At 44.7% G+C, this 13085-nt stretch overlaps 1 protein-coding gene across 2 annotated transcripts in view; it reads left to right on the forward strand.

Moving 5' to 3' along the window:
• CADPS2 (calcium dependent secretion activator 2) overlaps positions 1-13085 on the forward strand; it is a 2357592-nt gene that overhangs the window by 611680 nt on the left and 1732827 nt on the right. The gene's annotated exons all lie outside the window — the stretch shown is intronic.

Below are 13085 nucleotides of genomic sequence, written 5' to 3' on the forward strand. Positions count from 1 at the left end.
ATACTCACCAACACTCCCATACATACACTCACCCACCCATACAGCCCTTCACAGATGTACTCTTGAACCCATTCACCCAGTGAATCACCCACACACACATCTATGCACAAAGTCACCCAGCCCCCACCCACACAGACACTCAGGCACCCATACAGATACTCAGACAACCTATCAAAAACCCATATAGACAGTCATTTAGCTACTCGCCAACCCATGCAACCCCTTACACACCAAATGACAAACTAAACTGTGTGAATGTCTCTATCAGTCTCTAACCCATGCATTCAGTAAGACACATTTAATCACTCACTTATACGGTCAGTCACGCACCTACTAAATCATTCATTCAGACACTTATACACCCACTAATTCTTCAATACACCTTAGTATATATACAAAACATATTTAAACTTTACAGAAACGCACATTCACTGGATGATGTCATCAGTGGTGTCATGAGTGATGTCACTGACCATGTCATGAATGATGTAATATGTGATGTCACCAGCAGTGCATTGCGGGGGCACGAGTTATAGTTAGCTGAACTAACTATAACAGACGAATTTCTTTGGTTTTGTATGAGTGAAATGTCCAACTAACTATAACGTCCCTGAAACCTGTTTTTTTTCAGTGAATATATATATATATATATCACCAACAGCAATGCTCCTTCTGAAAGCAAGGACTTGTGGAAAGTGGTACTTGCACCGGTGGAGCACGATGACAAACAATCTTTACCTTGTCAAACACTTGAAATAACGCACTCTCAGGGCACAGAAAAAGATGATGCTGTCCAGCAACCTTGATCACACGTGTGCAGTTCACACATTTAAAGGTGCAGGGTTCAAAATATGGTAAAAATACTTCCATTTTTTGTTTTCCATGCAAATTAAACATAATCATTTTCCAAGTTGCCCTGAAATACATTGCAAACCTTCAGTGACCATGACAATTCAATACCATATTGCCCAAGTGGGCTGGTTTTGTTACCTCTATTGATAACCAATTAAAGTCATAGAAAAAAATAATAATAACACCTTGGTAACACAATTCAAAATTATATCCATTGGGCTCTCAAATACAGTCTTTCTGTGATGTAGCTCTAGTGAGCAGGTATTCCCAGTCTCTTGGCAAACATCTTTGGAAGTTACGTCTTTTGTCTGCAATGGAACAAACGGAAAACTAACTTTAAAAGCTTATTCGAACCCTGAGTGTCCAAAAGAATACAAAACTAGGACTTTAAAATCAAAAAAGATGTACAGTAAGACGGAGGTAAGGATACAGAAATTGATTCATCTCAGGTGTATAGAAATCTCATAATCAAAATTCAGACCATAAGGAATCACGGTGTTATATTTTATTATTATCTTTGACTCCAGTTTCCTTAATTCTAGTGTGCGATTCCCTCCTCTCTCTCAAGGGTATTGTGTCAAGCACAAAGAATTTAAGTAGGTTTTGGTTCTGGTTGTGTTTTTCAAAAAAAAAAAATATATATATATATATATGTGTGATCAAGCCTCCTTGGAGGCGAAACGCGTCATGGCGGCAGCGCTGGCTATCAAAGAATAAACACTGTTCACCAGCACCTTTTGGGTCGGCTCTTTGTTGCAGAATATTGGTACATCGTAACAAGGTTCGTCATATATATATATATATATATATATATATATATGTGTGTGTGTGTGTGTATTACCTACTGGCTATCGCCAGTAGGTATATATAGTTAGGATTAATTCCCTATGGGATTTTTGAAAATTCTATGTCTAATAACTTTGGCGTTTGAGGACAGAATCGGCTGAAATTTTCAGGAAAATGGCACATTTTGTTTCTGAGCAGCCCCTGAAAATTTGGGGGGGGTTCGTCAAGCAGGGGCCGAGAAAAAAGGGGGGTCCCAAAACGTGTTTTTAACATTGAGTTTTCCATAGGGCGGTTGGACTCACTTTTAGCTCGAACGGCTGAATGGATTTGCACGAAACTTGGCAAAATTGTAGGGACTGTTAGCCCGATGTGCCTTTGCTAGGTCTCAATATATGTGCTCCAGTAGTTTTTGAGAAATTAACGTTCAAAACAAGATATATATCTGTAACAGCGCTCCGGGCTGCGCTCCGGTCCGCTTACTTTTCGCGAAACGGAACTTTGCGCGCAGAAAGCTGATTGGCTCTCCGGTGTCTGTCAACATTCTAAACAGTCTGGAGCGGCCGCCATCTTATCTCTCGGTAGGATCGAGAGAGAAGAAGAGGTGAAAAACGAAGGGGGAATTTATTGAAAGGGGGCAAGGTATACCCCTCTTGACCCCCTAGGAATGTTGTTGGGGTTATTAAAGGGTCCTGTGGGGAAAATAAAAAAAAAATGATTTTTCACGGTAGAAGCGCTTCACGGGCCGCGAACTGGGCCGCAAACTGGTAGCGAAACGGGAATTCACCATTTTGTGCTTCGTTTTAATTAAATTACTAGGTATAAGGGGGTGCGGGAGACGTATCCTAATCCCCTATGTTTCATGAGGGTGGCTGAGAAGGCTCATATATGTTGATACATCTCTTCCAGCGGCTGTGCGCGAGCTTTTTTTTTTTTTGCTGCGTGACAGTCCGGAGCGGCCGCCATCTTATCTCTCGGTAGGATCGAGAGAGAAGAAGAGGTGAAAAACGAAGGGGGAATTTAATGAAAGGGGGCAAGGTATACCCCTCTTGATCTCCTAGGAATTTTGTTGGGGTTATTAAAGGGTCCCGTGGGGAAAATAAAAAAAAAATGATTTTTCACGGTAGAAGCGCTTCACGGGCCGCGAACTGGGCCGCAAACTGGTAGCGAAACGGGAATTCGCCATTTTGTGCTTCGTTTTAATTAAATTACTAGGTATAAGGGGGTGCGGGAGACGTATCCTAATCCCCTATGTTTCATGAGGGTGGCTGAGGAGGCTCATATATGTTGATACATCTTTTCCAGCGGCTGTGCGTGAGCTTTTTATTTTTTTTGCTGCGTGACGTCTGTTAACGTTCGATTCGATGGAAATCAGGAAATGTGGACCGCCAATTTGTCACTGCGATAAAATATTTTGTTATAAATGAATCCTTATTGATAAACATTGTCTGCGCCATCTTGCCTTTTTTCCAATGCCACAATTTTGTCGTGCACGGCAGCCATTTTAGATGCCAGGCTGGTCCCAGGCTATCACCTACCCCTGCGGATGTAGTTTATGGCCCCAGCTAAAGAGAATCCAGACATGCCAACCCTCCCGATTCAGGCGTGAGACTACTGATTTCAGTGCTAGTCTCCCGCCTCCCGATTTCTGCAAGCAAAAACCCGGGGGCATATTACGAACAACTAGCGATAATTTTTGTCTCTAACTTGTTTAGAGACAAAAATTTTCGCCGCACATCGGCGATTTTTATCGCAGATAAACCTTGCTATTATCGCAGAAAAGTCAGCGATATTCATGTATTATCGAGCAAATGCTCTTAGCCATGTTATCCACCTCCCATTGGATAACATGGCTAAGAACTGCTCAGGGCAGGTGTTAGCTTTTGGAGATATTCGCGTTTAGCGCAAATATCTCCAAAAGTTGGTAATAGGAGATAGCGATGTTAGGGACTGTTTCCAGTCGCTAACATCTTGGCACGCCCACTTTGCATGTCATTAGTGATAAGTATCACTGACATGCAAAGCGGGGCCCAAGATGGTCGCTATCTCCTTTTAGCTGTCACTAACTGGTGTTAGCGACAGCTTGGTAATAGGGAGATAATTTTATCTCCGCTTTCATGGCTTTTAAAGCCAAAAAAGCGGAGATAAACCCCCTTGATAATATGCCCCACGATTCCTCGGGGGTTTCAGCTGACAGGGCTTGGTATTGTGTTACGTGGTAATTTTTCCAGGAAACGTCAGAGGGTCGATGCAGGTGTTCTAGAAGAGGTGATAAACCATTTAAGCCTCATGAACAAGCGCATGGTCTTTTAAAGATTTGTGAAGTACTCGGGGCGGCGGTGTGTGTGTGCCCTCTTTCAGGAGCGGGCGGGGGGGCACTGCCAGCAACTTGCCAGGTCAGGTAGTGTTCAACACGTGCATCACCCTTTCTCTGCCTGCTATTGCGCTCCATGCTTCGGAAAGGTAAGAAAAAGAACGTGCATTTGAGTTTGAAATGTCCGATCCTGTAGCAGTACACTTGCAAAGCCCACACATGACAATAACCCGATTCAAGGCCCCATTCACCCGTTTTTAAAAAAATGTATAACACTCCAACAAAGTAACATTATAAAACTTTATTAACTTTTAAATATAATGAACGGAACAAAAACTGTAAAAACATTTAAACATTTTTCACCCAAAAAAGCAACAATGGTCAGAAGCTGTCTTTTGTGCGAATAGTCCCAAGGCAGCACAACGTGCAGAGTTCTGGACGGCACCCAGGTGATGTCGCCTGGGTGCCGCACTGGTTTTGGGATCCTACAATGCTGCTCCGAAAATTGGCGTGGGGCGTCCCGGGTGGTGCGGGGGGAGGCCTCGTCAGTAGCGGTCTGTTGTGCGAATAGTCCCAAGGCAGCAGAACGCGCTGAGATGTTGATGGCACCCAGGTGATGTCCAGTAAACTGCCGCACTGGTTTTGGTATCCTACAATGCTGCTCCGAAAATTGGCGTGGGGCGGCCCGGGGGGGGGGGGGGTGGCGTGGGGGAGGCGGCGTGAACGGGCCTCCCCAGGTGGCGGCCATCCAGCTGAGTTGCGCCCGCTCTTGCGGCTACAGCGTCTCGCTCACCATGTTGTTGAGTTGCTCCCACTCTTGCAGTGCAGCGATAGGCGGCTGCCACATGACTCTTAAAATGGCGGACGGCTCTTCGGTTTTGGGCCTGGTCCACTGAAATGGCCCTGGGACACCTTGGAACTCGGACGCTTGCCTGCTAGGGCTTGGGCTCCATTCTCGAAAAGCGTCCCCTCAGCCGTGAAGATTCTACAAAAGTCTTGGGGGCCCCCGACTCCCGCAGGCTTCCGGTGGGGAGCGGCTGCCATGATTGCTCGCGGAATGACCACGACGGAGCCACGAGATGGTGGTGCTCTCATGCTGACGCCAGCTTCAGTCTGAATGATCCAGAAATAAGGTGGGGCTTTCATCGTTTGGGAAAAAAAAATGTTCTAAACCAATGAAAAGTGTTATTTTAAGGTCATATGACCAAGCCTTCCATCTTTAGGAAACCAAAAGTAAAATGAACCAATGAAAAGTTTTATAAACAAGTCACATGACCTGTTATGCGGCATAGGGCTACAAAAAGCGTAGAAAATCCGTTGGCACGTGAGGCGGCGTCAGTAGCGGACCGATGTGCGAATAGACCGAAGGCAGCACAACGCGTCGAGATCCGGATGGCACCGAGGTGGTGTCCAGCAAATTGCCGCACTGGTGTGGCCATCCTACAATGCTGCGCCAAAAGACGGCGTGTCCAGCTGAGTTGCGGTCACTCTTGCGGTACAGTGAATCGAACGCGCCGAGATCCGGATGGCACCGAGGTGGTATCCAGCAAGTTGCTGCACTGGTGTGGCCATCCTACAATGCTGCGCCGAAAGACGGCGTGTCCAGCTGAGTTGCGGTCACTCTTGCGGTACAGTGAATCGAACGCGCCGAGATCCGGATGGCACCGAGGTGGTGTCCAGCAAGTTGCTGCACTGGTGTGGCCATCCTACAATGCTGCGCCGAAAGACGGCGTGTCCAGCTGAGTTCCGGTCAGTTTTGCGGTACAGTGACTCGAACGCGCCGAGATCCGGATGGCACCGAGGTTGTGTCCAGCAAGTTGCCGCACTGGTGTGGCCATCCTACAATGCTGTGCCGAAAGTCGGCGTGGGGTGCCCCGTTGGCTTATGAGGTGATGTCAGTAGTGGACCGATGTGTGAATAGGTCGGAACCAGCACAAGGCGCCAAGATCCGAATGGCAAGTCCTGGATGTTGAGTGCCTCAGTTGAGAGTTCTGAGCAGTGCTTGTAAGACTGTCTGAAGCTTATTTGCACCTGCTGCAGCTTCACTATTGCCCTGGTGTGGCCAAAGGTCGCACATGACATAGGCGGCCGGCTCCCGAGGTCCGGCGGAACTTTTTTCCTTTTCCTTTCTGTTTCTTTTCCTACAATCCGTTTCATCTGAAGACATGACCAGGTCCCTGAATGTTTGCAGGGGGACGCTATTGATTGAATGAAAATGGCGGCTTGACACAAAGCTGACTCAAGCGTTGCTGTTGATGCTATACAGACAAAAATTGGTTTTCAGTTTGTACATTCTTCACGATTTTTTTTTCCATCCAAGGCTGATTGAGAGTTTGTAGAAAAATGGCTTCAGATTTTCCACATACTACTCTTCAACATTCTTCCTAAATGTAACAATGTGAAACTCACTAGGAGAACGGCTGTTTCTGTTTCCTTTCAAAATGCTGCCAACAATATTTTCTGAATGGAAGACACCATCTTGTAGCATACAGGGCCGAAAGGGGTTCTGGTCTGGCCGATGGTTGGTGGAGACATTTTGACTATATCTTGGACCTGCCCGGGCTCGCCCAAAATGGCGCCGGTATAAATGGGACTCGTAACTCCTTGCCCGCAAATGTATATCTAGAAAATTTTATTGTAAGTGGCCCTGTCTTATTTTAATTACAAAATGTACGTCCACCGATTCCGCAACTGTTAGACACCTTAGTTCTTCCAACCTAATGGCCCGCTCGTTACGTTCCTCTACAGTGTAAATGTCTCCTCATCATATACGATTTCAGTTTGCTCCGTGGCTGGCCCACGTGGTTATAGGCCCGTATTTGTATACTGACATTTTCACAATAAAGGTTTTTAAAACAAAACACGGTAGTAGTATTTACATTGGTAAAGTTTTTACTTTTAGTCACTGTTTTCGAATCAGTAAAAGGCAAGTGAAATAAAGCAGTCCAATTACATGACGGATAAAAGGTATAATATGTAGGAACGCAGTAAAGATAAATGGTCAAGGGCAGTTTTTTTTTTTTATTTCTGCAACATAAAGTGATCGATAAGAATCTGATAATCAGGCGTATCGGCGACTAAGACAGCAGGCCGAGTCTCTTTTACTCAACGGCTCCGTCATGGAACGAAGAAACGCCCTTTTTCTCGAAAAAGGAATATATTTTACTTGCAGGACAGTTGTAAATTTTCCGGGAAAGTACATTAGCCTGGAATATTATAACATATGTTTAAAAAAAAATTATGTTCGAAAACAATAAAAAGCGTAATTTTTAGGTCATATGACCAAGCTTTTCATCATTAAAATAACAAAAGTAAAATGAACCAATGAAAAGTTTTATTAACAAGTCACATGACCTGTTATGCTTACGTTACGCACTGCGCGCCGCGCCTCGGATCACTTCCGGGTGCGCTAACGCGGCGTGTCATATAACGCATTACGCGACAACGTAGGTCAAGAATATAGTCAAAATGTCTCCACCAACCAGCGTTCGGAACACAACCCCTTTCAGCAGTCCAAAAAGTTCTGTTAAATGACAACAGAGGGGACAGGCAACAAGAACCATCAGTCAAAGAGGGGAGGGCAAGTTCTTCTCTTCCGGGTCATGTTGGGGCGCTACCGGAACTGATCGAATTGGTAGTCTACAGTGTTTCTGGATGTTTCAGACTAAAGCTGGCGTCAGCATGAGAGCACTACCATCTCGTAGCTCCGTCGTGGCCATTTCACGAGCAGACATGGCAGCCGCTCCCCACTAGAAGCCTGCGGGAGTCGGGGACCCCCAAGACTTTTGTAGAATCTTCACGGCTGAGGGGACGTTTTCGAGAATGGGACCCAAGCCCTATCAGGGAAGCGTCCGAGTTCCAAGGAGTCCCAGGGCCATTTTAGTGGACCAGGCCTAAATCCGAAGAGCCGGCCGCCATTTTGAGAGTCCTGTGGCAGCCGCCTATCGCTGCACCGCAAGAGCGGGAGCAACTCAACTACATGGTGAGCGAGACGCTGTAGTCGCAAGAGCGGGCGGTAAACAGCTGAATGGCGGAAGAGGCACAGTGTAGCAAAAGCGGGCGGAATGGCAACTGAAACGGTAAAGGGGCGCCCCACTACAGCGTGTCTTCAGGTCAAACGGATTGTGGGACAAGGTCCAGAATAGAAGAGTCATCAAAAGGCAAAAAGTTCCTCCGGACCCCGAGAGCCGGCCGCCTATGTCGGGGGCGATCTCAGGCTACACCGGTGCTATAAGACTTGGGGAGGGGGTCGGAGCCAAGTGTCTTCTCCGAGTCCATGGCCATCACACCGCCCCTCGGGGGCCTCCGTCAAGCTGTTTAGGAAGGTTTCATATGACATTGTTTTCTAATGCAGTCAGGTCCACAAACGACACTCACTTACTTTGAGAATAGTGAAGCTGCAGTAGGTGGAAATAAGCTTCAGACAGTGTTACAAGCGCTGCTCAGAACTCTGAACTATGGCACCCAACATCCAGAACTTATGCCATTTGAGAATGGCAGTGACATTGAAGCAACTCAGGGACCAAAACCATTAACGAACTTTCACGAATGAAAATCTTACTTGGGGAGGGGGCAAGAGCGAAGCGCCCCCTCCCAGCCCGCGTCCCCACACCGTATGTTGTAAATCTGAAGCCATCGTTCTACAAAGTCAACCAACCTTGGATTGAAAAATCTAGAAAAATGTACAAACTGAAAACCAGTTTTGGTCTGCATAGCATCAGTAGCAACGCTTGCTATCAGAGTGCATGAGTTTCATGCTCGATCGATTGAGCTAGCCGGATCGGGCAATAAAAAGTATAAAATAGTTATGTAAATAGTTATTTTATAAAATGTTTTACCCTGTTTCTTTGCTGGTGTGTTGTCTATATTTTTAATATTTGCATAGGGTTTGTCGTTATTTTGGGCGGGGTGGGTGACGGAGTCGAGCTGTCTTGCAGCCCTCATGGTGTGGAGCTAAGTTCATCTCACTATTTTCGTATTTCTCATGAAGGGTTGTTCCTAATATTTCTATTTTAGCGAGGTCAAAAAGAGATCCAATTAGTGGCCTACTGATTTTGCTCGATTACTTTTATTTTTTTACACGATTTTTCACTATCTGCAAAGACTAAACAGAGTATTGCGACTTTGTGCTTGTTTGTAAATAGATAATGAACCAAAGAGAATCAATTGTAAAACAGTAAATGCTTGGATAACAATCAATCAAATGGAGAGACAAGCAGGTACGACGGATTACAACAGGGGTAAAGGTCTGCGTTAACTACCGTTCACTATCTGCAAAGAGAGAGTACTACTAAGAGAAAAGAGGGGAGGGGGGGTGCAGCGTTCAAAGCACATCAGCGTGCATAAATACGAAAATGTTTTTATCTATCACGTACTTGACATTTTAAAGCTTTTCATATTTGCTATTAAAAAACCATTGAAATTCACTGAAAAAACCATAGGTTATAGTCGATATATAGTTAGGAATTTGCATTTACAAAACCTTGAAAATTCAATGAAAAAACCATTGGTTTTAGGCCATATATAGTTAGGGATTTGCATTTACAAAACCTTATTTTACTCGCATAAAACCATTGAAATTCCATATATAGTTAGATGCGCTAACTATATATCGCGCACCCGCAATCCACTGCTGATGATGTCACATATTACATCATTCATGACATGGTCAGTGACATCACTGATGACATCACTGATGACAACTCAAATGACATCACTGATGACATCTCAAATGACATCACTGATGACATCACTGATGACAACTCAAATGACATCACTGACAACATCACAGATGACGTCATTCATGTGTTAATACGATGAACCTCTACAGACTCTGATATATCCTTAGATACACTCAGTGAAAACAGACACTCACAGACTGTCACTCATCCATGGAGTTACTCATACACCTAGACAGTCATGCAAAGAATCAAACACACCTCCAATTCCTCAACTATACAGTTATACACACCTTACTTATTGAAACATATTCTAATACATATTTACTCTCTTATACAATCCTTGATACATGTTCACAATGATCCATACAGCCACTCACACATTCACTGGCTGTTATGCACAGTTATTTATATATGTTAACTCTCACATGTACTGTGTTTTACATATGTACTTACTTTGACATGTAGCACTGAGATATCCATTCACTCACCAATACACTCATGCACACAGTCAACCGCCCATATAGCTGTTTCCACATGCACTCTTGAACTCATACACCAAGTGAATCAACTGCTTACACATCTATGCACAGAGTCACACACCTCCCAGCCACCCACACACATACTCAGTCTCCCATACAAATACTTGAGCAACCAATCAATAACCCATATAGTTATTTATATAGCTACTGATCAACACATGCAGCAGTTTACAGAACAACAGATATAATGATACACAAATTAATACAGTTTAATCACTAACCCATGCACTCAGTGAGACACATTTAATCACTCCCTCATACAGTCAGTCATGCACCTACTAAATCCTTCATCCAGACATTTATACATCCACTCATTCTTCAATATGTAAGACATATTTTAACTTTACAGAAACTTCCAGTCACTGGATGTTGTCATCAGTGATGTAATTTGAGTTGTCATCAGTGATGTCATCAGTGATGTCACTGACCATGTCATGAATGATGTAATATGTGACATCATCAGCAGTGGATTGCGGGTGCGCGATATATAGTTAGCGCATCTAACTATATATGGAATTTCAATGGTTTTATGCGAGTAAAATAAGGTTTTGTAAATGCAAATCCCTAACTATATATGGCCTAAAACCAATGGTTTTTTCATTGAATATATATATATATATATATATGTGTTATTTATATCTGCAGGCGCATTCTTGACATTTATATTAAACATCTGCTTCATAACTGCTATGTAATCTTATTCAAGCATCTGAATCTATGAAAGTTCCAATACTGGGGTAAGAAAATAAGTTACTTATCTGTAACAATATTGGAATCTTTCATAGATTCACATGCGACCTAATCTTCCCAGAAGAAGCTCACCATTCTCTCTCTTTCCTGGGTGTATCTCGTACACTCGTGCTTTGAAAATCAGAGGGAACAAGGCTTCTCACAGGGGTGTTCTAAAGGCAAGGGAACCTGATTGGTTGAAGCCTAACTTTGGTCTCTTTAGAAACAAGTATTTACAATGCAACGGTCTCGCCTTTGCAAAAGTTAGAGCTATTGGCATTGTAAATGACCATGCCATTTATTTATCTTTTTTCAAAACCAACACATAAATAAAAATTTTGTCATTTACAATGCCAATAGCTCTAACTTTTGCAAAGGCGAACAGGCAGACAGGGGTGCAAGACAACAAATATAGTGTGATCTGTGTACCAACAACAAACTACTACGTGTGCAGGCTCCACTCTGGTGGATCACAACTACAAGGAGACTGTTTACTTTAAATACTCGGGGCACGCAGTCACCGGTTTATTATGACAGAGAAGATCATGAATGAATTCAGTACCTTGCACACAGCGTTTTCTGTGCGTCTCATTACTAACTAGTCTCTACCCACCAGGTAAAGCAGGAACTCTAGCACGTGTGGGGTCCAGCCAATGTGACACTGTCGCAGGGACCAATATCAGCATCTTGGATCATGAAAATGCATGCTTTGGTTTGTCATCGTGTGCATTAGCACACAACCTCCGTGAGCATTCAGTGAAGCAAGCCGAGTGCACACCCTACTCTCTGCAGCCGAAATTAATGCACGCGAGGGAACATCCGTTCTTCGGTTAAGCCCTATTAGGATGCTTCGAATTCTTATTAGGATGCTTTGAATTCTAGCAAATAACAAGAACAATTTTTGTCGGACTGGTCGTTTTTACAGCTCGGATGCAAATAGACCGCATAAGAACGTAAAGCACACTGATGAAAAAGATTTGTACATAACACACAGTGCGGGTATCTGGCATGTACACAACCCTTTCCCGTGGATATATGATGTTAGCACGCATACTTTTAGCACGCATACCATTACCACGCCCAGCCCTAAAACCTAAAAATACCCCTGTACCCCAAACCCAGCCCTGAAACCTAAAAATGCCCCTGTACCCCAAAACCCAAACCCAGCCCTGAAACCTAAAAATACCCCTGTACCCCAAAACCCAATCCCAACCCTGAAACCTAAAAATACCCCTGTACCCCAAAACCCAATCCCAACCCTGAAACCTAAAAATAACCCTGTACCCCATAACCCAATACCCCTAATTAATGTTTTTAAAAAAAGATAAACTTACCTATACTTATACTTACGTTGTAATGGTATGCGTTGTAATAGTATCTGCGTTGTAGTGTAATGCGTTGTAAAGGTATGCGTGGTAATGGTATGCGTGGTAAAAGATGCGTGGTAACAGTTACATACCCTTTCCCGTTGATGATAGAGAGCCGCCCATGTCCAAGTACTCCTCTAACAGCATTCAAACATGACCTCAGCCTGCCACCGAGCACAGACTACCACCCATGGGGGCGAAGATAGAGAAGAATACACATCCCGATGCAGCCGCATCACAAGGAAAACACCCCTGCCCTTCGAGACTTACAAACTGCATGGATTAAAGGGGCTGAGTACAGATAAACACAAATACGAGTTCTCTGGGTAGGGGCGTTCACGTCTCACGCACAGGAACCATGGGTTAAAGAACGGCTAACATTGATAGAGCAAAGCCAGCAGCACCACCCACCCACTCGAAGTCTGGACCCTAAATCACGTGTATGCGAACCCGAGAATCCTAAGTTCACAGCATCCCTCGATCAGAAGGGCTGCAGGCGGAGTGCAGCCCACTGCAGAGCCCCTCCTCCCGCGATCATGCGTTGCACTGCAGATACTGCACGCATGCACTCTGGACCCCACCGTGGCTTTAGCGTACAGTTTGAGCAGAGGCGTAGCTCCCTCTCCGCCCCCTCCTATCCCTGCCCCTACCTAGGTATACCGCCCCAACAGTGACCAGAGAGCGCAGGTACCTTGTAGACACCATGGGAGGTCCTCGCACCCCCAGCCAGCTACCGTGCTGTCCTGTTATCGAGTATACTTGGCAAGAGGTCTGGTTCCGGGTCATGGAGAGAAGCACTTCCGGGTCACCGTGGGCAGCG

This window comes from Lissotriton vulgaris, chromosome 1_1 (assembly GCF_964263255.1).
Source record: "Lissotriton vulgaris chromosome 1_1, aLisVul1.2, whole genome shotgun sequence".
In the NCBI taxonomy this organism is placed as follows: Eukaryota; Metazoa; Chordata; class Amphibia; order Caudata; family Salamandridae; genus Lissotriton; species Lissotriton vulgaris.